Source organism: Terrapene carolina, unplaced genomic scaffold, assembly GCF_002925995.2.
Source record: "Terrapene carolina triunguis isolate 2854851 unplaced genomic scaffold, T_m_triunguis-2.0 Scaffold238, whole genome shotgun sequence".
Taxonomy (NCBI): domain Eukaryota; kingdom Metazoa; phylum Chordata; order Testudines; family Emydidae; genus Terrapene; species Terrapene triunguis.
This window is the reverse complement of record NW_020664589.1, coordinates 7,281,573-7,304,574: the sequence shown is the minus strand read 5'-3', so window position 1 is coordinate 7,304,574 and position 23,002 is coordinate 7,281,573.

The following is a 23,002-nucleotide window of genomic DNA, read 5'->3' as shown; positions in this document are numbered from 1 at the left end:
GATAAGACTCGAATAAGCAAGGAACGACGAGTCTTGGCATATCACTGTAGGAGCTCTATCATCAAGACAATGTGTATTTCTGGAGGACAGACATCTCTCTCTAGCTATGCGGTGCATGTGTGCAAAAAAAAATAACGATACAAGCAGAGCTCCCATGAGAGCTTGCCAGCTCCCTGATTGTTTGTCTGAGTAACTGCATCCATGAAACCTCTTCTTAAAGACTCCAAACCCGGAGCCTGGACTTGCAGAGTTCCTTGGCTCGCCACGGTAGGTTAGATAAAATTGTGCTGACTGTGTTCTCCAAGCCGCTGCTGACAAGCCTGCTGCTTATTGTTAGGGGAGGGCAGACGCCTCGCAGGCTGTTCTAAACCTTCCTTACTGCAGGCTGGGCTCTTCTTTCTCTCTCACTGCTATCCATAATCTCGACAGCCTGCTCTTCCCCTGTATTGATTAGCCACCTTGGACAGAAGTCCTGATCTGTAAGCACCACGCTGCAGAGAGAGAGAGAGAAAGCTGCCTCTTGGGGGTTATGGATACAGCTGTGAGATATACAGCTGTGTCAATAGAGGCAGCGCAGGCCAGGAGGCGACTCAGGATTTATTGCAACACACTTTCCACTTGGGAAATCTCCTCCAGAGGGGAAGCGAGAGCTCCACTGCTAGCCTAGAAACCCACACCTCAGCAAGGAGAGACTTACTGATATCGACCCTAAAATATCATCGGCCTCTTTAGGCGGAAACAGCACTGGGCACAAGGATGGGTTGGACTTCAAATGTTTCTGCGGATGTGAAAGTTTTTATCAGCATGAGAGACATTGCCGATACCTCTCTTGGGGAACAGGAGGAGACCCAAAAGAGTGGGTTGTTTCCTGCTGCAGGGCTGGGAAAGTATCTGGGGGGTGATGTCTCAATAGGTCAGACACCTTAATAAATGGCCTCGCCACCCACACCTACCCGGAAATCAGTGACAAGCAGGAGGCTTATTTAGGTGCCTAAACATGGTGCCTAATTTTAGGCACCCACGTTTGAAGATTTTTACCATCGTGCTTCACTCTTATGTCACGTCTTTCGGGTGATAATCTCAAAGCACTTTATAAACATGAATGAATTAGCCTCACTGCCCACTGGGAGGCGGGTAAATACCATGAAGCCCATTTCACAGAGGGCTACACCGAAGCACAGAGAGGTTAGATTAACTTATCCAGGATCACACAGCAAAATAATAGCAGAGCCAAGAACTGAACCAGGAGCTCTAAATCCAAGAGCATCTGCTCTACTAGACCATATGCCTGAAGCAGCCTCAGAGCTGGATTTCCCTGGGGAAATCTAGGGACAGATTTTCAAGTTTGCAGCTCCCAGGGTGACACAGAGGGTCCAGTTTTTCCAAGGCGCTCAGCACCCAATGTGCACCCAACATGCTGAGCTCTGTTGAAAATCTGGCCCCAAATTTGAGTGTAGAACTCTTTTGAAAATTTGGCCAAAGGCCCTGATCCAAACCCTATGAAGTCAACTGCAAGATTCCCCTAGACTTCAGTGGACTTTGGATGAGGACCAGAATGAAGGAATAAACTCCCAGTGCAAGTAAAGATCAAAAGAAAGCGAAAACTGACCCAATAAAAGTCAGATCTGTTAAACTGAATCCTTTCTGGTTTACAAATCTGACATACATCTTTTTACGAAATGTGTATTTATCCAACTTTTGCTTAACCACGAAATGCCAGAGAGCATCAATATCCCTTTCCCGCACAATGGTTCAAAAAGAGTTGAGTTACGAGTAAGGGGATACACCAGTTATTGAACCAGTGAGTTACTTTTCACCAGGCAAAGTTTATTTATTCACCCTGCTACCTAGTTCCAAGATGTAAAATTAAGGGGCTGGTTCTGCTCTTCCCTCTCTTGCTGATCTATCACTCCCTGGGGTGGAGATAGAAAACAAGTGCATCTGCCTCTCAGCAGATTCATCACAGTATATTTCCTTGGTAGCCAAGGCCTTTTCACCAGATGCCTATTAAGGGTCTGACCCAGTAAGTGTGGAAGTCAGTTGCAAAACTCCCATTGACTTCAGTGGGAGCAAGCCATAAAACAATCAGGCCTGTTAATATAACTATTTTGGTGCAACTTGCGGCAGGACAGTGAAGACACCAATGAGGGAGAGGAACATTTAGGTGTTTAAAAATAAAAGGTGGAACTAGGAATAAAGGGATGAGATTAAGGCAGAGAACATTTAGGATGACACATACAGAATGGGAAGAGACTGTCTAGGAAGGAGTACGGCAGAAAAGGATCTAGGGGTTATAGTTGACCACAAGCTAAATATGAATCAACAGTGTGATGCTGTTGCAAAAAAAGCAAACATGATTCTGGGATGCATTAACAGGTGTGTTGTGAGCAAGACACGAGAAGTCATTCTTCCGTTCTACTCTGCACTGGTTAGGCCTCAACTGGAGTATTGTGTCCAGTTCTGGGCACCGCATTTCAAGAAAGATGTGGAGAAATTGGAGAGGGTCCAGAGAAGAGCAACAAGAATGATTAAAGGTCTTGAGAACATGACCTATGAAGGAAGGTTGAAAGAATTGGGTTTGTTTAGTTTGGAAAAGAGAAGACTGAGAGGGGACATGATAGCAGTTTTCAGGTATCTAAAAGGGTGTCATAAGGAGGAGGGAGAAAACTTGTTCACCTTAGCCTCTAAGGATAGAACAAGAAGCAATGGGCTTAAACTGCAGCAAGTGAGGTTTAGGTTGGACATTAGGAAAAAGTTCCTAACTGTCAGGGTGGTTAAACACTGCAATAAACTGCCTAGGGAGGTTGTGGAATCTCCATCTCTGGAGATATTTAAGAGTAGGTTAGATAAATGTCTATCAGGGATGGTCTAGACAGTATTTGGTCCTGCCATGAGGACAGGGGAACTGGACTCGATGACCTCTCGAGGTCCCTTCCAGTCCTAGAATCTATGAATCTAGGAATATCAGTAAGAACCTCTTGCCGGGAAACATTGCAAAATTGCATGATCCCGACGTGCTGCAGCTAGTACTGTCGCCTTTTCATTTAAAAAAAAAAAGTGGGAAATTAAATACAAAAAGTTTCATTACGGTAAAGTTAAGGCTGCAGATTTATAGCAAACAAATCTCAGTGCTGCCGACATCCAGCACTTGTGATTTTGTCACAAGTCTCATGATAGTCCATGTTTTCTTAAAGCACCAGTCCCTGCTATTGCTGGAGAAGCTCAGCTTTCGTTTAAAAGTAAAGTAAGCGTCTAGTCCTCTTGGTTATGGAGAAAAGCTTGAAAATGGGAATGGTAAGGACTCAAAAAGCGTAAGGCAAATTCATGGGGAGGGGGGCCTGGCTGGAAGATCAGCTCTTGCTATCCAGGATCCAGTGGGAGACCATGGGACTAGGCAGCAGAGTGGGGGCAAAGGGCAGCCATACAGATGTCCCAAAATCTAGGGGATACCTGGGTTAAGGGCATGGGACTCCTGGCTTCTTTTGCAGGGGGCTATTTGGAATTTAGCAAACCATGTACCTAGTGGAAGAATGACTAGGAAACTCAGCAACTTTTCAACTCACTGGCTTTCCTCTCCTCTGCCTGAGCTATTCCCATGGAGGTGAGAATAGACTCCATGCTTATAAAGGAAGGGATTTTTTTTTATAATATTGTTCCTCTGTATTCAGTGCTGACAATTGCTAGGTGCTGTGCAAGACATTAGAGTAAAGGCAGACTCAAGAAACCTGATTTCTTCCCCCCCGCAAATGTCAAAATTAGGATTACAGAAAGAAAAAAATGTGACTTTAAAAAATACTTCCACATGGCCACTGTAGTTCGGCAGTGTATTGATGACTATGGACTGCTCGCCAATTAGGAGGCTGGTGGCTCAAGTTTTTAATGCTGTCAGCCTGCTTGCAAATCAGTTGCCTCCTGCGGGCCACCGAGCACCCACTGCCATGGCCGTGGGCACCTGCCAGTACAGAAGTCCTGTTTGAAAAGTGACTTGGATCCTGAATGAAGCAACACAATGGAACCCACAGCGAAGATGCAATTGACAATGCACCTCAACTCACTAGAGTCAGGAGTGAATTTTAATGGGTTTTTTTTAGCTCCTTGGAGAAATGAGCAAATTCCACATAAAACCAGGGAGGGAAGGGAAAGAGAAAAATAACTCATTTTAGTTCTACCAATTGAAACTTAGGAGCCAAAATCTCATGACAGTCAATGGGGTTTTGGCTCATAAGTGCTTAAATCCCTAATGAAAATGAGACTTAGGCTCCTGGTGGTCAGGCATTGCAATGCTGAGCAAACGCAGCAACGCCTACGTACCTTTAAAAATCCGGGCCCGTGCTTATGGACTTCGGCACATGCTTCAGTGCTTTGCTAAATCCTGGTTTAGAAGCAGAATCTGGCCTGGGGAGAAGGTGGAGATATGCCAATGAAGGTCTCCTTCTCTGTTTTAAAGGGACAGGGATGTTTTCTGAACTGCTGTACTGGCGGTCAGGCCCCCCTGCTCATCTGGAAGGGTGCAGGCGCCGAGCGGGAGGCAGACGCAGTCTCAAGGCTCAGAGAGAACGACACTACGAACAGTTTATCGTCTATATTTGTAACACACTGGTACCAAACCTGCTTCCTACGCTGCAGGAACTCCATCCTTTTCTCCCGCTCCCCCACCTCTCTCTTTCTCTCTCTTTCTTCCCTTCGTTCCCCCCTCCCTATGATCCTTCCTTAGCTCGCCCTTTCCCTATCCTTCTTTCTTTCTCATCTCAAACTGACTCTCTCTCTTTTCTCACCCTCCCTCCCTCCTTTCCCTGCTGCCAAGTCCGCAGGTTTCCTGCTGTGACCTTGAGCTGATTGCTGGAGCTGGTGGTGGGGTTCTTAAAGGAGCCACAAGGGCAGCTGTCCCGCTGCCAGCCACAGCAAGGGGCCAACCTCCATTGGGTGGGGTGGGGGGGGGCTAGCAAGGGGGCTCACAACTCTGGCAGCAAATGGGGGACGACGTGGGCAGCTGGCTCAAAGTTCTGCGAGCCAATGGGAGCACTGGCTCGCTCCAAGCACGGCCCTTGGTTGCCAGAGTTATGGACTGGTCATTCCCATCAGTGGCCGCTATGTTTCAGCCGTGGTAGATGAAGGCTGTTTCTTGCCTCTGTATCTGGCACCTCCGCCTCACGCCCTTGATTGGGCTTTAGTCCCCATTTAAGTCCTGCAAATTTAAAAGCCTTTGACCTAGAAGGCCGGGGTGGGGATCTGCTCGCTAACGGGCTAGTGATCAGATTCAAGTAGCACAATTTGCTCAGCCTGAGCAACAGCAGCTCCATCAACGGGAGCTCTGCCTAGAGATTACGGGGAGAGCAGGGCCCTTCGCTTCAAAGGAAGATTCCACTTCCAAGCCCTGTCGGCGAATCATAGACTTGCAGCCCTGGCAACCTCCGGAGAGTTTTGAACTTCAGCCACACCTAGAGGAGAGAAGTCTCCCTTCCCCTCACCATGCAAACCCCTCCTCCCCTAGCCCGTCCAGCTCCTCACAAACATGCTCATAGGCCAGCTAGTGTGTTCACACAAATATCCACACACTCAAACTAACAGTGCGTTCACACACACACACACACACACACACACACACACACACACACGCAAAGGCACACAGTTCAGGTCACACAGTTACACACAGTTACACACACACTAACCTACCTTCACACTCCTACAAACACCACCATACCAAAACAGCAAAGAGGTGTGCTGGGGATTCAGGTAGATGGCTCTCTGCCCTCTGTCAGTCATGAACCAAGGACCCAGCCTGGTGCTAGGGGGTGCTGTGCTGCAGGAGGTGCCATCTTTCAGAGACTCAGAAAACCTGTGGTCTTTAGATCTGAAAACCCTTTTTCACAAGTATAGTATAATTAGTCTTGATGCCCCGGCCAAATGCCAATTTGGGCAATTACGAACTGCCAGCCTCAATCCCACCTGCAGTTTCAACTGGAGGCAGTACCTTCTGTCTTCAGTTCATGTATAGTTTGGCTGTATACTCTTAAACAGCTGTTGTGTCCCAACCAAGTGGCTGCATTTCAGTGGTGGACAAAGTTTATAAACGGCTTTTTAATGAAGAGAGATTTGGGATGTAATTAATTGTGATTATAACATACAAACACATGCTCTGGACTAAAATATGAAAGCTCATATTTCCATTCCTTCAACAATTAGCTACTGCAGAAGTTAAGCCAGCAATGCATAGGTATTGGCCCAACGTAGCTGGGTGTGTCGAACCTGAAGCCATTAGCCTAGGGCAAGAAATTGTACTAGAGGGTAATTGTGTAAATGCTGGATTGTGAACTTTTTACTCACGCTGGTGAGCAGTTACTCACGGAAGTAGTTCTTTTGACTCCAATAGAACCATTAGTGGGTAGAATTGCTTACCAGTGTAAAGGGTTCAAAATCCGCCCTCAGACACTGACGTTCTTTGTTAATAAACTCAGAAAATATTAAATAACTTCATGTTTGTGATTCCTAACCCAGACTCTTTCCGAGTTCTCGCTAGAGCGGGACAGACTATTTGCAGTGCAAAAATTGTGAACTTTGGCCCCCTTTTCTGCTGCCAAATTGTGTGCAAACACATCATGATTCCTATGAATTCACCGTGCTACTACTTCTTCAATGGACGTTCTGTGCAAACACGAAATCCCATGAGTGTACCATAGGCCCCAGACCTAAAGCTGATTTTGAGTTGTATCAAGTCAAAGAAGTCAAATCAAGTCATACCATAGTGAAGGGCTTTCTTTACATTCACCTTAGAGTTACTGCCATGATGAGTCAAGAAAAGAGTCAAGGAGTGGAATGACCTTGGTCTGAATTCTCCTCATTTGACTCAACTGTTCCAGGACAATTCTGCCCAAGTATAAAATTATGCCTGGGAAATTGGTTAGACTTGGTGAATGTAAAGCCCAAGTGAAAATTAGGTCTATCATGGAGACTCGAACATTTAAAAGTCATCTAAAGTGACTACAAACACTTTATAGGCCAATCAGGAAAAAAGACCCCTGTACTGATGAGACCTCTTATTGTTCAGAACTGCCTCCTACGAAGAGAACTGTGTGCTACCGTGAGTTCTGCAGTCATGGAGCAGTTATTAACGAACCGTTGTCACAGGTATTTTAAGAGGTAATTTGGATAAACCGAATGGCCTGAGATTCCAACCTTGTTTGATGGTCCAAGACATGTAGAGGACCACAGTCATTAAGTGCCTTAAAGGTGAGCAGCAACACTTAGAAATTATGCAGAAGTCTATAGTTAGAGTGGAGTTGAATTAATATGGAAGCTCATGGGGAACCAGTGAAAGGGGATCTTAAATTAGGGACAGTTTACAACATGGGCTGCAGCATTCTTCAGGGACTGTAATCGGGAGCATCAGCGAACAAAGAATACCAGTAGCCAAGCCTAGGGGTATCGACCAGTGATTCCAAGCCTTCCTTCTTATTAAGCAACAGTCTCAGCCTGTATGTTCTGCAGATGGAAGATGTTCTAGTTACAGATCCATTGACAATGCCCAAACTATAGGCCTGATCCAAAGCCCGTTGACTTCAATGAGCTAACTACTCATGGTAAACTATCAGTTTGCCCTTGTATTTAGCTGTGGCACTTTTAGTACCTTCCCCACACCTGAAGAACAGCTCTGTGTAAGCTCAAAAGCTTTTCTCTCTCACCAACTGAAGTTGGTCCAGTAAAAGACAGTACCTCACCCACCTTGTCTCTAACATCCTGGGACCACCACAGCTACAATACTGCATACAGCAGAGCTCTTGTCTTCTTACATGTCTGTAAATGCCACGTGCATCAATGGTGCTAGATGAACAATAAATACTACTGTACAGCACACAGGCTCAGGAAAATAGTATCAACAGGAATTATCAAGCTGGTTGAAGAAGCACATGAGCCATTAGCAAGATGTCTGTATGAGTGGGATTTAAGCAAAGACCTTGTTTACCCTGGGATTCCAGCCACCAGCGTAGCTGCACCACTTTGAAACTGGAGTAAACTGCACCAGTGCAAGCTGTGCGTAAATAGTGCCTGCACCAAAGACCAGATTTTCCAAAGGGTTCCTGGTCTGATTTTCAACAGCTTGGCACCCACAGTTGGAGCCGGACCTTCAAAAGTGCTCAGCCCCCAGTGTGTCTGGAAATCTGGCTTTGGTGATGGGTGCAGAGCATTTGGGGAAATCTGGCTCTAGGGGTTAGCACTGCTCAAGACAAAATCTAACTAAATCGTGTGACCTATAAGGACATGGAGTAAGCAGCTGGAGGAGAAATCACAGCCCAGGGGATGTAGATCTGGGGGATGAATGGTCAGTAGAGCAAGCTAAAGGAGCCCTAATGCAGGGCAATGCGCAAAGCTGAAAGCTTAGTTAAACGGACCCACGAGAGCTGTTGCTGATCGATGTTGTAAACAAAGCCAAAGCCATCGTGACAGCCCAAGAGCACGCTGCAAACGGGTCACACGGTCAGCGGTGCTGAGTGCTGCCCAAACGGCTAAAAACCCAAAGCAACAGAGAAACCGAATCAAAAGGATCCAATCAACAAGTCTATAAAGGTTACCAAATCCACAGCTCCTCGGGAGCTTCCTGGGGCTTTTTTCATGGCACCAGCTGGAAGCGAATTCAGACCCTCCTGCCCCTATCGCATGAGATGAAGGCAAATTGCCGCTAGCTCTTATCAGTCTAGGTTTTATGACATACCGTGGAGCATTCTGGGAAGGAGGGAGATATTGTTGTTGGAGGTAGGACAAATCTGCAAAATTTGGCTCCAGATTTCAAGCACACCACAGTTGGCCAGAGTTCGGATCCAAGGTTTTGGTTCAGTCCATTAAGGTGACTGGTACTGAAATTCAAATCCAGGCTTGAGGTGGGAGGCTCAGGTCCAGAGTTTCGGTTTAGACCCATCTCTAATTATTATATCCACATTCTAATGGGGAAACAGGCGGAGTGGGGCCAAGGACCCGGAGGTATTCAATGGCACAGCCAGCAGAGAAACCCAGGGGGGCTGATTCCCTATAACAGACCACAGATGCAAAATAAGAAGCGTACCTAAAGGAAGAACCTCCAGCCCCCCCAAAAAGTAGGGTGGACTCCACATTGCTGGACGGCGGCTTGGGAGCTTTTATTCCATCTCCTGACCTGAGGTTTGGGACTCACTGACCCTACGCTCAGGAGAGAAGAACTTTCCGAAAAAAGCAAACACGGGAGGAGGGGGGCGGAGGAGGAGAGGAAAGAAAAGGAGAAAAATGAGTTTTCCTGCTGCCCCAGTGGCGTTGTCGATTGATCGGGTGCAGGTTACTGTGGAGCGGTGGTGAGAGCCTCATTCCCAACTGCTAGCTTACAATTATTGGAAAAAAACCTGTGCTGCTGCTGCAGTGAAATTAGTTATTGATCTCTTGTCTGGGTGACGAGGCTCTGCTCTCCTCTCTCTGCCGCTGCACAGCCTCCCAGCTGCTCTGGCGCTGTATGCTAAGGAGCCCCCAGCCTCCCTCTCCCTGCCTCCCCTCTGATGTTGTGGGGGCCGGGGGTGGGGCGGGATCCATGGGGCACTGTAATTCAGCTGGAGATTTCCAGTGGAATGAGATGCCGCAGCTGGGGAGCCCCTGATAACCACCCCCCACGCACACCAGGAGCCCACCGCGGCTCTAAATGGAAGGCTGTGTCCTAGGGAAGTCATGACCCCTCTCTGCGTGAGTCCAGGAGAGGGGAGGAAGGGGGCAGGTAAGAGAAACAGGAGCCAGGCAGAGAATCCTGCTGTGTAAGAGCAAGCCCTGGGCTGGAGGTCTGCACTGGAAGAGACCTGTGCCATATGCCAGGCTGGAGCAGCCGCCCCCCAGCACCCTATTCCGAACTGCTCACCCCAGCAGATCACCACCAAGGCAATGCTCAAGGGCCTGATCCTGTGCCCTCAAGTCCTGCTGACATCAGCGGGTGGGGAGGGTGCTCAGCATGTCTCAGGATCGGAGCCCATATGGCGCTCGCTCCCAAGATGCTACAGTGCTTTTGTCTCCCCCCCCCCCCCCCGAGTTGTGTCTAATGCCCCCTTCTCCACTCTTCCCCTCTCTCCTGCCCACAGGCTGGCATGTGGTTGTGGCTACCCCCTAGGCTGGCTGGCACAGCACAGCTGCTTAATGTCTGCCAGCCGGCTACCCACATGGCATCCCTCACTTGCTCTACCCTCTCGCCGGGCTACCTCCAGAACTGGCCAGAGCCCTGTGGGCCAGCTGGTGAATATGGCCCTGACCATGCTGCAGTACTGCGTGCACAAGCAGAGAGAGAGAGAGAGTGAGTGTGTGTGTGTGTGTGTGTATGTGTGTACGCAAATCCCCCATTTGCGCGCGCATATGTGTGTTCCCTAGGGACCCTCCATCTCCACAGCCCATCACCGTTTGGTCTCCAAACTGCTGAGGGAGTGGGAACACAGTAGGGTCTTTCCTGTGGCTCTGTTCACCTCTGGATAAATGGTCAGGCTCTGCTTGGGGAGCCAGGGTATGTGCACAGATAACAGCAGGAAATCAGGCAATCTAAGGGCCTTTTGTTGTCCTGAAAAGGGCTCTTTACATCACAGGGTGGGCTGCTGCAGAGGGAATCTGTGGGAAGGGAGCTTTGTTCCTCACTGCCTGAAATGTAAACACTCTCCCCTCAAGCCCACCAGGGTCAGGCTGGCTGGGGGGTCCCCTCCCCACTGTCAGTTTTCTCCCAGCAGCAACAGCCTGTGGGAAGGAGCTGGGTTTTAACACTGGATTTTATAGTCCGGGGGCTGGCCGGGCTGAGGCCAAAGGAGACAATTACAGAAGACGGGATGACAGGTAGAGCTGGGCAGGGAATGGTTTTCCTATCCTGGGAAAATTTTCAAGATTCCAACAATTTTTCCCAGCCTGAAATAGGACAAAAAGGCAAAAACTTTGAAAATCAAACATGCAAAGAAATATGTTTTTAAGTTTGGGTCCTTTGCAATGCTTCGATTGGATAGCTTCAAAAATGTTTGTTTCCATGTCGATCTTTTATTTACTTTTTTTAACCAAAGGTTAACTTCGATTTCAAAGTGAAAAGTTGTTTTGAACCAAAAAACCAAAAGTTTTCATTTAGAAAATGCCAACATGGGACATTTCAACAATTTTGAAACTTTTTTTTTTTTTTTAAACAATTTGTCCAAACCGACCATTCCCTTGAAAATTTTTGGTTCTGACAAACTGGCATTTTTGGATGGAAAACCGTTTGGTCAATAAATTCCTGACCAGCTCTAGTCCCATGGGGAAGGGCTCCTTGCCTATAAGAAATATGGAACCTTTTCCCTCACCTCACGAGGACCCTTCCTTTCACGCACTCATCTGAGGAGATTTCAATCTCCCCTGAGCCTGCTGAGACTAGGGCATCACCATTTCCCCCTCCTGGGGGTAAAATGGAGGAATAGCTTCTCCCTTCACCATAGAGAAGGGAAAACTCTGTGGAGAAGCACAGAGGAATGGATGAAAGAACTGATTGGGGGAACGTTACAAGGAGGGGAATTTGCATATCGCTATCCATCTGTCCCCGGGGTGAAATGGCCAAGAGCCTTGGTAACTGAATCATTTGGACACAGTCAAGGTCTTGTGCTAAACTGCGATGGATTGAAACTCTCTGCCTTGGCATGGAGACAGGAAACGCTTGGGTGAAAACATACTCCCCTTTGGTGGTCATATCAAACCAACAGGGTACTTACTGGGGCTTAGAGCCTCTTTTATGGTACGGCACTTGGGAGGTAGAATTCCCAGCTCAAATATTCATGGAGTTCAAGGCCAGAAGGGACCATGGTGAACATCTAGTCTGAGCTCCTGCATCGCACAGGCCACAGAACTTCCCCGAAATAATTCCTAGAGCAGATATTTTAGAAAAACATTTAATCTTGATTTTAAAACTGCCACTGATGGAGAACCCACCATGATCCTCGGTAAATTGCTCCAATGGTTAATTACTCTCCCCATTAAAAATGTACACCTTATTTCCAGCCTGAATGTGTTTCAGCTTCCAGCCATTGGATCACGTTAGACCTTTCTCTGATAGACGGAAGAGCCCATTATTAAATATTTGTTCCCCATGTAGATACTTACAGACTGTCATCATGTCACCCATTAACCTTCTCTTTGTTATGCTAAATAGACGGAGCTCTTGGAGTCTGTCACTATAGGGCTTGTTTCCTAATCCTTTAATCATTCTCGTGGCTCTTCTCTGAACCCTCTCCCATTTATCAACATCCTTCTGGAACTCTGCACACCAGAAATGGACAGAGGATCCCAGCAGCAGTTGCACCAGCGTCAACCAGAGAGGGAAAATAACCATTCTACTCCTTCTCCAGATTCCCCTATTTATGCATCCCAGGATCACATTAGCTCTTTTGGCCACAGTGTCACATGCTTTGCTGATTGTCTACCATGATCCCCAAACATAGGCACTGACTCTGTGGGTGCTCCAGGGCTGGAGCACCCATGGGGAAAAAATGGTGGGTGCTGAGCACCCACCGTCAGCCCCCCGCCCATTCCCCAGTGCCTCCCGTCCCACCCGTTGGCAGGCCCCGTGGATCAGCGCCTCCCCCTCCTTCCCCTCACCTCCCGCCCACCGCAATCAGCTGTTTCGCGGCATGCTGGAGGCTCTGCGAGAGAGGGGGAGGAGCGAGGACGCTGCATGCTCGGGGGAGGGGGCGGAACTGGGAGGGAAGAAGCAGGGTGGGGGTGGAGCAGGGGCAGGAAAAGGAAGGGTGGGGGGGTGGAGCAGGGGCGGGAAGAGACAGGGCGGGGTGGGATCTTGGGGGAAAGGGTGGAGTTGGGGCACGGCCTGGGGCAGAGCATGGGCTCGAGCCCCGCCCCCCCCCAGCACTTTGGAAAGTCGGTGCCTGTGCCCCCAAATCTTTTTCAGAGTCCCTGCTTCCCAGGATAGAATCCCCATTCTGTAAGTGTGGCCTACATTCTTTGTTCCCAGATGTACACATTTACATTTAGCTGTATTAACACTCACATTGTTTGCTTGCGCCTGGTTTACCAAGTGATCCAGATCCCTCTGTCCTCTTCATTATTTACCACTCCCCCAGTTTTTGTGTCATCTGGGAACTTGACCAGGAAGACAGACATGCGTTACCTCTGCTTGGGCTGGCATGCTAAAAATAGCAGAATGGCCGTGGCGGCATGGGCAGTGGCTCAGACTAGCCGCCCAAGGCTCAATCCTGCTGGACCCCGAGAGGATGTATTCAGGTGGCTAGCCGGCAGCGCTGCAGCCCCACTGCTATTTTTAGCACACTAGTTTGAGCAGAGCTAGCACGTGCTGGGAATGACACTTCCAGCTCAGTCAGACATACCCTAAGTGTCGGCTAGAAATTGCTCCCCAGCTCGGGCTTCCCCTGCAGTGCTCCAGGAGCTCCCGACTGTTCTCTTCTCACTTTGATCGAATGTCACAAGTATCTGCCCACAATGAAATTCTGGGAATTTGACCCAAATTCCAGCCCAATGGCCCTGGAAGGAGTCGTGTCAGGGACGGCTGAGAAACAGGGCCTGGGAATGAATGCTGAGAGCCGGAGGCCCCAGCGTGGCCATGATACATAATGGAAGGCTTGTAGGACGCTGCAGAGCGGAGGGGCTGGAACCAGAATCCCAGCTCTGTAGAACCCAACGCCTTCCTAAATTCAGATCCAGGGTGGAACTTCACAGCCAGGGCCTCTCTGTATATCGGGCCTGACCCCAAGCCTCAAATCCGTCACCCCGATACTTCTTGGCCTGGGCTTCACTTGCTGGGGAGTTCCCACCCTCCTCCTCCGTCTACCATCTCCCTCATGCCCCTGGCCATGAGTCCCCACGGCAGAGCAGGGCTTGGAGAGGAAGAATTGGGCGCAGAGTGATCCTAGCCTGGGAGAGAATCCTGGAGAACGCGAGTGGTGAATACGTAGAGAGTCTCCACCCAGGCAAGGGATCGCTTGGGGTCCCCAGCAGACAGGCAGTTCACAGGCTGAGCCAGTCTCCCGCAGCCACTCTCACCTCGAGCAGTGAGACCAGAGGCAGAGCCACTCTTGGCCCAGTTCCCCTCTGGTAGATGGGGCAGCCCAACAGGTGAGGCTGGCCACGGAGCGGAAGCATAGAGACCCCCGGCCCTCCCCCAACTTGGCAGCTCTAGCAGGAGGTTGGAGAGGCGCATTCCTCAGGGCTGCAGCAGTGGCTGGAGGCGGATGGACAGGATCGGTAACAGCCACCTGACCAGTCCTGGAGCCAAGCGAAGGCTGTTCACTGACAACCGCCTGGCCTTCCCCTTGTCCTGACGCCAACAAAAGGCCAGTGGAACAATGGGCTGCTGGGTAGGAGGGGGAGCCATCTCAGGGGAACAGGCCCGGGTGAGTATTTGTTTAGCCTGTGGAAGGGAGGAGGAGGAGAGGAAACCAACTTTCAAAGTATTTCACCCTTTGTTAACCCTTCCCAGCCCCCTCCTCCCCCCATGCATTCCACACACACAGACTCACAGGGGGGTCCTGGCCAGGGAGGAATCAAGGCTTCAAGAGCAGCTCGTGTTACAGAGCTGCCTTCCAAGAAGCTCAGAGCAGCCTGATCCTTCCAAGCTAAGTTCACCCTGGTGGGACACTGAATTCCCCACTGCCGCCCCCCACCCTGCTGCTGGCCTCTCCCAGGGCAGAGAGACGGAAAACCATTCGTTGTAGGAGGGAGAGAGAGAAAAGATTAATTCTGTTATCGGGGCTTATCCATAACCCGAGAGGACGGAAAGACTTCACGGCACAACTTTGGGGAGTCATTAGGGAGTCGGCGTACTGCTGTGTATTTCTCTCTCCCGGGGAACGAGGCTTGAGAATTATGGTTTAATTTTTGTAACCTGTTTGTTGGATCCATTTCCAAACGTGAGCCTTCCATGGCTAGAGAAGCAGGCAGCACAGGTCACAGCGGCTGTGCACTGCCAGGGCTGTGTGCGGGGGGCCCAGGGTTGGGACTGCAGGGGTTCTGGCAGGTGGGGTCCAGGACTTGAATAGTCGGGGGGGCTGCCTGTCTGGAGGAGCGGACTGACAGATCACATCACAGATCCTGAAATTTGTTGGCCACACAGTAGGTTTCGGGGCCTAATTCTCCATTCCCCAGCACGGTGTGTTGTCACACCCCCCAGTGACTAGTGGAGGCAAAGGAGATGTAAGTTACCATGGCAGTGCTTTGTTCCCACTTTGCAGTAGCATAAATGAGAGCACAAAGTGCCGGGCAATGGAGACTCAGGCCCATTGTATTCACACGACAGAACAACCAAGTCCAAACCTGGCTTGCTGCACAACCCTAGGCATGTCATTTAAAAACACACAACTCTGTGCCTCAGTTTCCCCATCTGTAACATGGGGATAATAGTTGCCTGTCTCTCAGGCGTTGATGTAAGTAGAGCCAGATGAATGATGTAAAAAGATTTCTGTGGATATCTGTTTGGCCTTTAAACGAATTCCCAGTTCACAGTCCGTTTCCACGAATATTCCAGCCTATGCATGAGAATGTTCACAGACTGCCGTGAATTTTAAACAAACATCCGTAACTGTTCACAGGAAGTGAACGTCCAATTCATGATCGCGACTATCCTCATTGGAAACCTGAGTCCAAGAGTTACGTTCACCACTTAGGGACACAGAAACATTCTGCATGATCTAAAAATACCAACAGACCACAAACGCTGAATACCAGATACTCACAATGGGGAACAATGAGTGGATCCAGAATGAGTCACAGCAGAGCTAGCACTGTGCTGCCATACCTGCAGCTGCAAGGGGCTCCCATGTCAGTGGGGACCCAACTCACAAGGGACAGGTGGAAAGGAGAGTGGGACATTTACCACTCAGACTTCCTGTCATGTGGCACAAGCTGCTTTGTGCCGACTGAGCACTCGGTGGAGATAAACCAGGGAGAATTCTCATACCAGCTTTGGGCCCATTCCCTACTGACCCCAATCTATAGTTCTCACACCTTCCCCGTCTAGCTCCACGGAGCTGTTTGAAGTACACCATACACTGAACACCGGGCTGGGCAGCTGGTACGGCCAATTGATGACTTTGTAGGGGGCCTCAAAGTTGTTTGAACCGTCCCTGATTCAGTGAGTCATTTCAAATAATGGAGCACTTGAGAAAATCACCATCTGCTCAAGGACAATTCGCAACCAGAGGAAGAGGTGAAGTTCAACAGATGCATTATTTGCCCAGCTCTGGCACTCAGCACTGGGTCACTGCTTGTACCATGCTTTGGAGGTGATTTGAATGGGATAGGATGATCTCTGACAGGCGAACCTTACAAAGTCTAGAGGCATGTTTTGGGTAAGCACCCAGAAGCTCAGCTGCTCCTCAAAACTCTCTAAACCTCTTGATTCTACTAAATGTGGCAGAAAAATAAAACCTCACTAGATATGGCTTGCTCTCTCATGAGATTTGAGATTTCTGGTGCTTCCTGCTTCCAGCTAGAAACACCATGAAAACAGGGCACGCCTTGCATTTTAGTGCTCAAAGACATGGGAGGAAACCAAGAGATGCTGCTGCAAAAATGAAAAACTAAGGTCAACAATTTCAAATGTGGGCACCTAAATCTATATCTGGGCACCTAACTCCGAGGAGACATTTTCAGAAGCACTAATTCATAGAATTTAAAAGCCAGAAGAGATATTAGATGATCTAGTCTGATCTCCTGTCTATCACAAGCCATTACATTTGCCCCAGTTACCCCAGCATTGAACCCAAAAATTTGTGTTTGACTAAAGCTTATCTTCTAGGAAAGGCATCCAGTCTTGATTTGAAGATGTTAAGACCTGGAGAATCCACCTGGGAGTTTGCTCCTCTGGTTAATCACCTTCACTGTTAAAAATCTGTGCCTAATTTCTCTTTTTGATTTGTCTGGCTTCCAACCATTGGTTCTTGGTATTTCTTTCTCCGCTAGATTATAGAGCCCTTAGTACCCGATATTTTCTACCCATCCAGGGACTTCTATTTTGTAATCGAGTCACCTCTCACTTTTCTTTTTGATAAGCTAAACAGATTGAGCTCTGTGGGTATACCCAAAGAGCCAGTGGCAGCAGACTCCGGCTCACGCTATTGCTAAAAACAGCTGTGCAGGCAGCGCTTTTAAGTTGTGGCTCGGGCTGGAGCTCAGGCTCTGAAGCCCGCCCCCTTCCTTAGGCTTCAGAGCCTGAGCTGCAACGTCTACACAGCCCAAGCGTGTCAGCCCTGGGTTTGGAGGCTTGCTGACACAGGCTGTGTAGACATACCTTTAAAGTCTCTCACTTCAGGCAGCAATGGCTTTTTCGAACCTCAGAAACAGGCCAGCTTACGGTTTGTACTATGGGAGCACGTCCAGTTCTTCCCTCCCTCCCAGTTACATCCTCCTAGACAATTGTATGATCCACGTGCTTTAGCCAACATGACGATGAATAGCAGCTTCAATCCCAAACCAGCACCTCCCATCCCCAATATACCTCAGAGCTCCTCGGCTGGGAAACCTCATGATGGTGTTCCCTATATGGGAGACTAAAGGTCCCTAGTCTTACCCAGGGATCCATTGCGTTCTCAGGGGACTCTCCACCCTTGAGCCCACTATGGAATCCACTGGAGTTGCACCATTGTTTCTAAACGAAGGGTTTTCCATGGACACGGCATGGCTCAGTGAGCAGCCTTCATTACTCTAATGGACGGAAGGAATCAGTCTCCAATAGCTATTATCAGGCTGGAGTCTTCCCTTCCTGAGACGTGATCCCGCTGCTGGTTCCTGTGCGGTGTGTGTAAAAAAGGCAGTACATGCCCTGGTTAGCAATGTATCTACCAGTGTTTGGATTTTACAGGATCTACAGGAATCAAGATACTGTAGCAAACTTATCAGGCCAAATGGATCCGTGGTGTAAGCCTGTGGAAGTCAATGGAGTTCCACTGGGGTGGGATTCTGTCTGACATGTTGATTGCCCTACCAAGTTTACTCCAATGCGCCTGTTGTTATAACGCTCTTAGCAAACAGGGTGGAATTAAAAACAGAGAGAAAGAAAGGCAGGTGATGGCAAAATGCTGGGACTCAAGGACCCCCTAATACAGTGACCCTGGGTGGTGTTATTCTGCAGCAGCCCCCGTGTTGTGGTGATGATCTACGGCAGGTAACACCACAGTGCTGCAACTCCAGCAGCTCATGGTGTGATTGGGGGAGGCCAGGATCCTCATGAGTGGAGGCTCCAACCTGCGGTGAGCACCCGTGCCATTATAAGCCTAAAGGCTGTGGCTTTATAGTATCCCCTTGGCATAGGATCCCTCATGCACTGTGACTCCACACTACAGTGAACACCTTGGCATGGTACCCCCCATGCTGCAGTACCCCATCCCCATCGGCTTTGATGCACGGCCCATTATCGCCATGGTTCCAGGCCATAGTAACCGCCCTCCCCTCCCAGCCCTGCTGCACCGCCTCTCTGGTGGGGAGGCCCTGTGCTGAGTGGATTCAGGCTGCCATGCCCCTCCAGCCAGGCGAAGCCCTGTTGCAGCAGCTTCGTGGCTTGTTGGCCCCGGGGAGCTCGGGAAGCAGGATAATAATCTGCACCCCCAGCAAGGAAGGGACCCAGAGAGGAAGGCTACAAAGAGAAACTGTCCAGGGAAAATGCCCGAGCAACAACCCCAGGCAGGCAGACAGCAAAAGGAGGAGGGAGAGAGGCAGAGGAATGGAGTGAGGGATGGAAGAGCGAAGCGAAGGGGAGATGGTGACAGAGGAAGGAATGGAAGCAGAAGAGAGCGAGGGAGCAGGAGCGCAAGCATGAGCAGAAATCTGTTGCCCGGGATGTGTGCTTTGCTGTCAGCCGTCTCTGATTAACAGGCTGCCTTCCAGCTCCAAACCGGCTGCGTTCCTGGCAAAAAAAATAATAATAAAAAAAAGCACCCCCCCCGGCTTCCTGATGTGGGCGGGGCTTGCTGAAAGGTTACATTTGCACAATGTGCCTCTGGAAAGCCGTGCCAGGGGTTGCGGGCGGGGGAGGGCGAGCGAGCGAGTGAGCGCGAGAGAAGGCAGCTCCATTCTGCTGTGCCTGTGTAATGGAAAAAACCCTCAGGGGGACGCGCAGGAAAATATCAAGTTACACTCAACCAGCACCATGCCCGCTTCCAAGCAGCTGGTTCTGCTGAGAGAGCGGGAAGAGAGAGCGGCTGCCCAGCTAGGGGTGCCAGGGGTCTGCAAGCAGGGGGGGGGGGGGTGCAGAGGAAAAAGGGGAGGGAGGGAACAGCCAGATTGGGGGAGCGAGTGGGGACAGAGGGAGATGAGTGGGCAAAGGGAAAGAGATGGGCTGTGCGTTGTAATACTTTGGTCTAATTTCGGTGGTTGGGTTTGATGAGCAGGTGCTGGGTGGTGGTGGTGGCCTGTGATATACAGGAGGTCAGACCAGGTCAGCTGGAGGTCCCTTCTGGCCTCAGACTCTATCACTGTATGACTACGAATCTATGAGGGGGGGGAGAGAGAGAGTGAGGCACCCAAACAACCTTAACTCTGCCCTGCAGTGACACCAACAGAAAAAAAAAAAAAAAAAAAAAAAAAAAAGAACCCCGCCTTCCACTTGCATCTTTAAAATTCAGTTTCCTCCCTTCTGGAAGCACAAACACTAAGATGCATTAGTCAGGACCACACAGCTACTGCAAGGGTGTGTGGATGCATTTCCGTATCTTGACATGGCTGGGTTTCGTTTAAGCTTAACCTTCACGCTGAAGTTTCTGGGTTTACGATGCTTGGTTTGGAGATACTTACAAAACCCCACCATGCTTTTTACCCTTAAAATTACTGCTAGATCCTCCTCCACCTTAACCCCAGTTGAATGTAATTTTTGGTTTGGGAATATTAAATAAAATTCTTGAAGAAACAAACCTTTTCTCTTCTGCAATGCTGGTAGAAGACACTGTGCCAGGAAAGTCCAGCTACTCCAATATCTACTAGCTCATGATATCAGCGCCCAGCCCCGCTGCTTCAGTTAAAGAGGTTCAGTCACTTTTTCCACCATCGGCTTTACACAGAAACAGGGCAGGGTCCTGCAGTCATGGCCCGATTTGCTACCGAAGCAGCAGCTTGTGATGCAGCATGTACTTTACAAGAGAACCCCAGACCTGCCACGTTTTATTCACTGCTAGGGAGACCACCCTGCTTTGGGCCAGCTTTCAAAGTATTTCTTCCCTTGCAGTGAACGATTTTACAATGCAAAACTACTGCACATCTACCTGGCTGGTTTTTGAAATCTCCTTCATTAAAACTGTTACAACTTGATAGCCCTGCTGGACTGGAGGGTGTATAGACTGATTTTCACATAAATAATGAACCCAATTTTTGTGGGGGAAGGGATGTATAAACTTTCCCATCCATTTCAAGTTCTCTCTGGCATAAAGTTTAGTGGAGTTTGCTGGTGGGATTTTCCAAAGGAGACCATGGGCTTTAGGAGCCCAACTACCATTGACTCATAATATGCTTTAGGTGCCCAACTCCCAGAGTCTCCTTTGCAAATCCTCTCCTTAATCATTTATTAGTTACCAAACATAATCCCTGTCCCATGTAAACCCAGAGTAACTCCACCAAAGCGAATGGCCTTACTCTGGATTGATACCAGGGCGACTGACAGCAGAATCTGTCCCATAACGAAGTTTCAAAAGCAGCATTTGGCTCACCAAGCTTCAACATCCCAGATTTTTTTTCTGCCAAACAGTAACTCCTGGGAGAACTGCTTCCACCTCCCAGATGGGTGCACAGTCCTAGCCTCATGCAGAGCGCATCCTTAGTGGCAGTGCTCTGTGGAACCCATAGAGCAATGCTGCTCTGGAATGGGACGCCAATGCTGCTGCTTTCCACGTACCGCTGAGATGCTGGCGACTTAGCACCAGATATTAGCTCATTGTCTGTTCTTGCACATTTTTGCAGCTGCAGATAAATCCCCCTGCATTTTTCCCGGGCAGTGAATAGCCGGTGCAAAATGTGGATGCCATTATTTGCAGGTGCAAAACTGTGCCCACAAAAGAGGAAGGCCATTTGTTCAAATCAGGCCCTCAGAGTTCACAGACGGGGGAGAGATCCGGAGTGGATTATCTGGAAGAGCTGGAGTGAAGAGAATGCCAGCTGACCCCCTCTGCATGCATCACAATGGACACAGCTTTGAGGCAAGATATCACCTGGGGGAGGGTGGGGGACTGCAGTCAACACCATAAGACATACAGCTGTATTGTGTGGGAGCCATTGGCCAGAGCATGTTCCTAGCACTTGCCCCTCTTTGGAGGGGCTCAGCGCTCTGCAGAATCAGGGCCAGCTCCCTTCCATTCCTTCCCCACATCCAGCGATTGCACTACAGGCATTCTACTTGCAAAGGCATTATCCTGAACTCATGGCTCCTGCATGCTACAGCTCTGCTATCGTATTGACTTCACCGCAATTCACAAAGCTCTCCAGTCCTATGGTCGCCATGGAGAGTGCAAGGGACAGACCAGAGATTGTCAAGCCATATGATCAAGTGATATTTTTATTCACAATGGGCCATCTCCTGAGCTCCTTATTCTGTTATTATTTATTCAGTCCTTGACTTCTGTGGGAGTCTGGCTCAGCAATGGCTGATTAAAAAAGAAGGAAGAACCTCAAGATTTGACCCCAAGGTTTTGCTGGAAACGGTTTAACTCAAGGCCCTATGTACAGCATTCTTGCCCCTATACCACCCTGCAGCTGTACATTCATTTCATATTATTCCACCTCTCGCTGTGCCATTGTCTATGAATACCACGTACAATAGTCCTTATCCGAGATCCAGTTCTCCAGCCAGCCCTAGCAGACAAATGGAAAACACTGTCAATTTCAGTGGTTGACTAAAGTCCAAAGTTGCACGTGGTTTTCTTCTCTACGTTCTTTGGGGGCATGTGGTGTCGTGTTTAGAGCAGTAGACTGAAAGTCATGGTTTGTGTTCTACGCCCAGCCATCCTCCTGTCTCGCTGAAAGCCACCTTGCTCGCTCTGTGCCAGAGTTTGCCCAGTCCAGGATAATACCACCTAACTTGCAGGTAGGTTGGGAAGATTAATTAATGTTTGTGTTTCGTTTTGCAATCCTCAGATGAGAGACCCGATTAGAAGTACAAAGTACGATAATAGGTTATGTTATAAAATTGACAACAGGCTGTTCTGGAGATCTTTCGTGTATTAATTTTTATTGCAAATGCACCCGGAGGCGACAGTTGTGCAACACACAATTGTAAGAAAATGAATATACTGTTAAATAGTTATGAAGTTACAGCTCTGTGGCATATTGCTAGCTAGATGGCACCTTCCTTTACTACAGTCGCCTTGTGGACAAAACAGGAAGTCCCTTTCTTATTCACCATCTATTATCCCTTCTATTGCATCCCCAGCTCTTCCTTGGTCTCAGGACACCCAGGCAGCTGTTGCTACTCTGACTTCAAGTAGGTCATGTGATAGAAGGTTATGTGATAAAATATCATCATTTTTTCCTCACATAAGGTAAAATCACATTGGTGTGAATAGAAGATGTCATGTGACTAAAAGTTGGAGAATGAAACTTACACTGGAGAAGAGCTTTGGTTAAAGCTTTTGAGTGTCATGATGCTCTCTGGCTTGGCAGTAATTTCTTTGTCCTTGTTGTCCAGCACCACAGGGAATTGTTGTATTTCTGTGTCTCCCATCTCACTGTTTCCAAGCATTTTCTTTCATGATGGGTCTGGTTCCCCTTACTGATCACCTCTATTATCCTTGTTCTTAGTGGGTGGTTCCAAAGTACCTAAGGGATTTAGATGCCCAACTCATTGAAAATCAATGGGAGTTGGGTGCCCAATTCCTTTAAACACCTTTGAAGATTTCATCCATTGCCTCAGGGCCAAATCCTGAAGTCCTTACTCAGGGCTAGACTGCAATTCTGCCTCACCGCAGTGGGAACTTCCTCACACTACCATCAATGGGGCTGCTTGTGTGAGTGCTAACCAGCAGGAATGAGGGTGGCCCAGTCACACTGTCACTATGTACTCTCC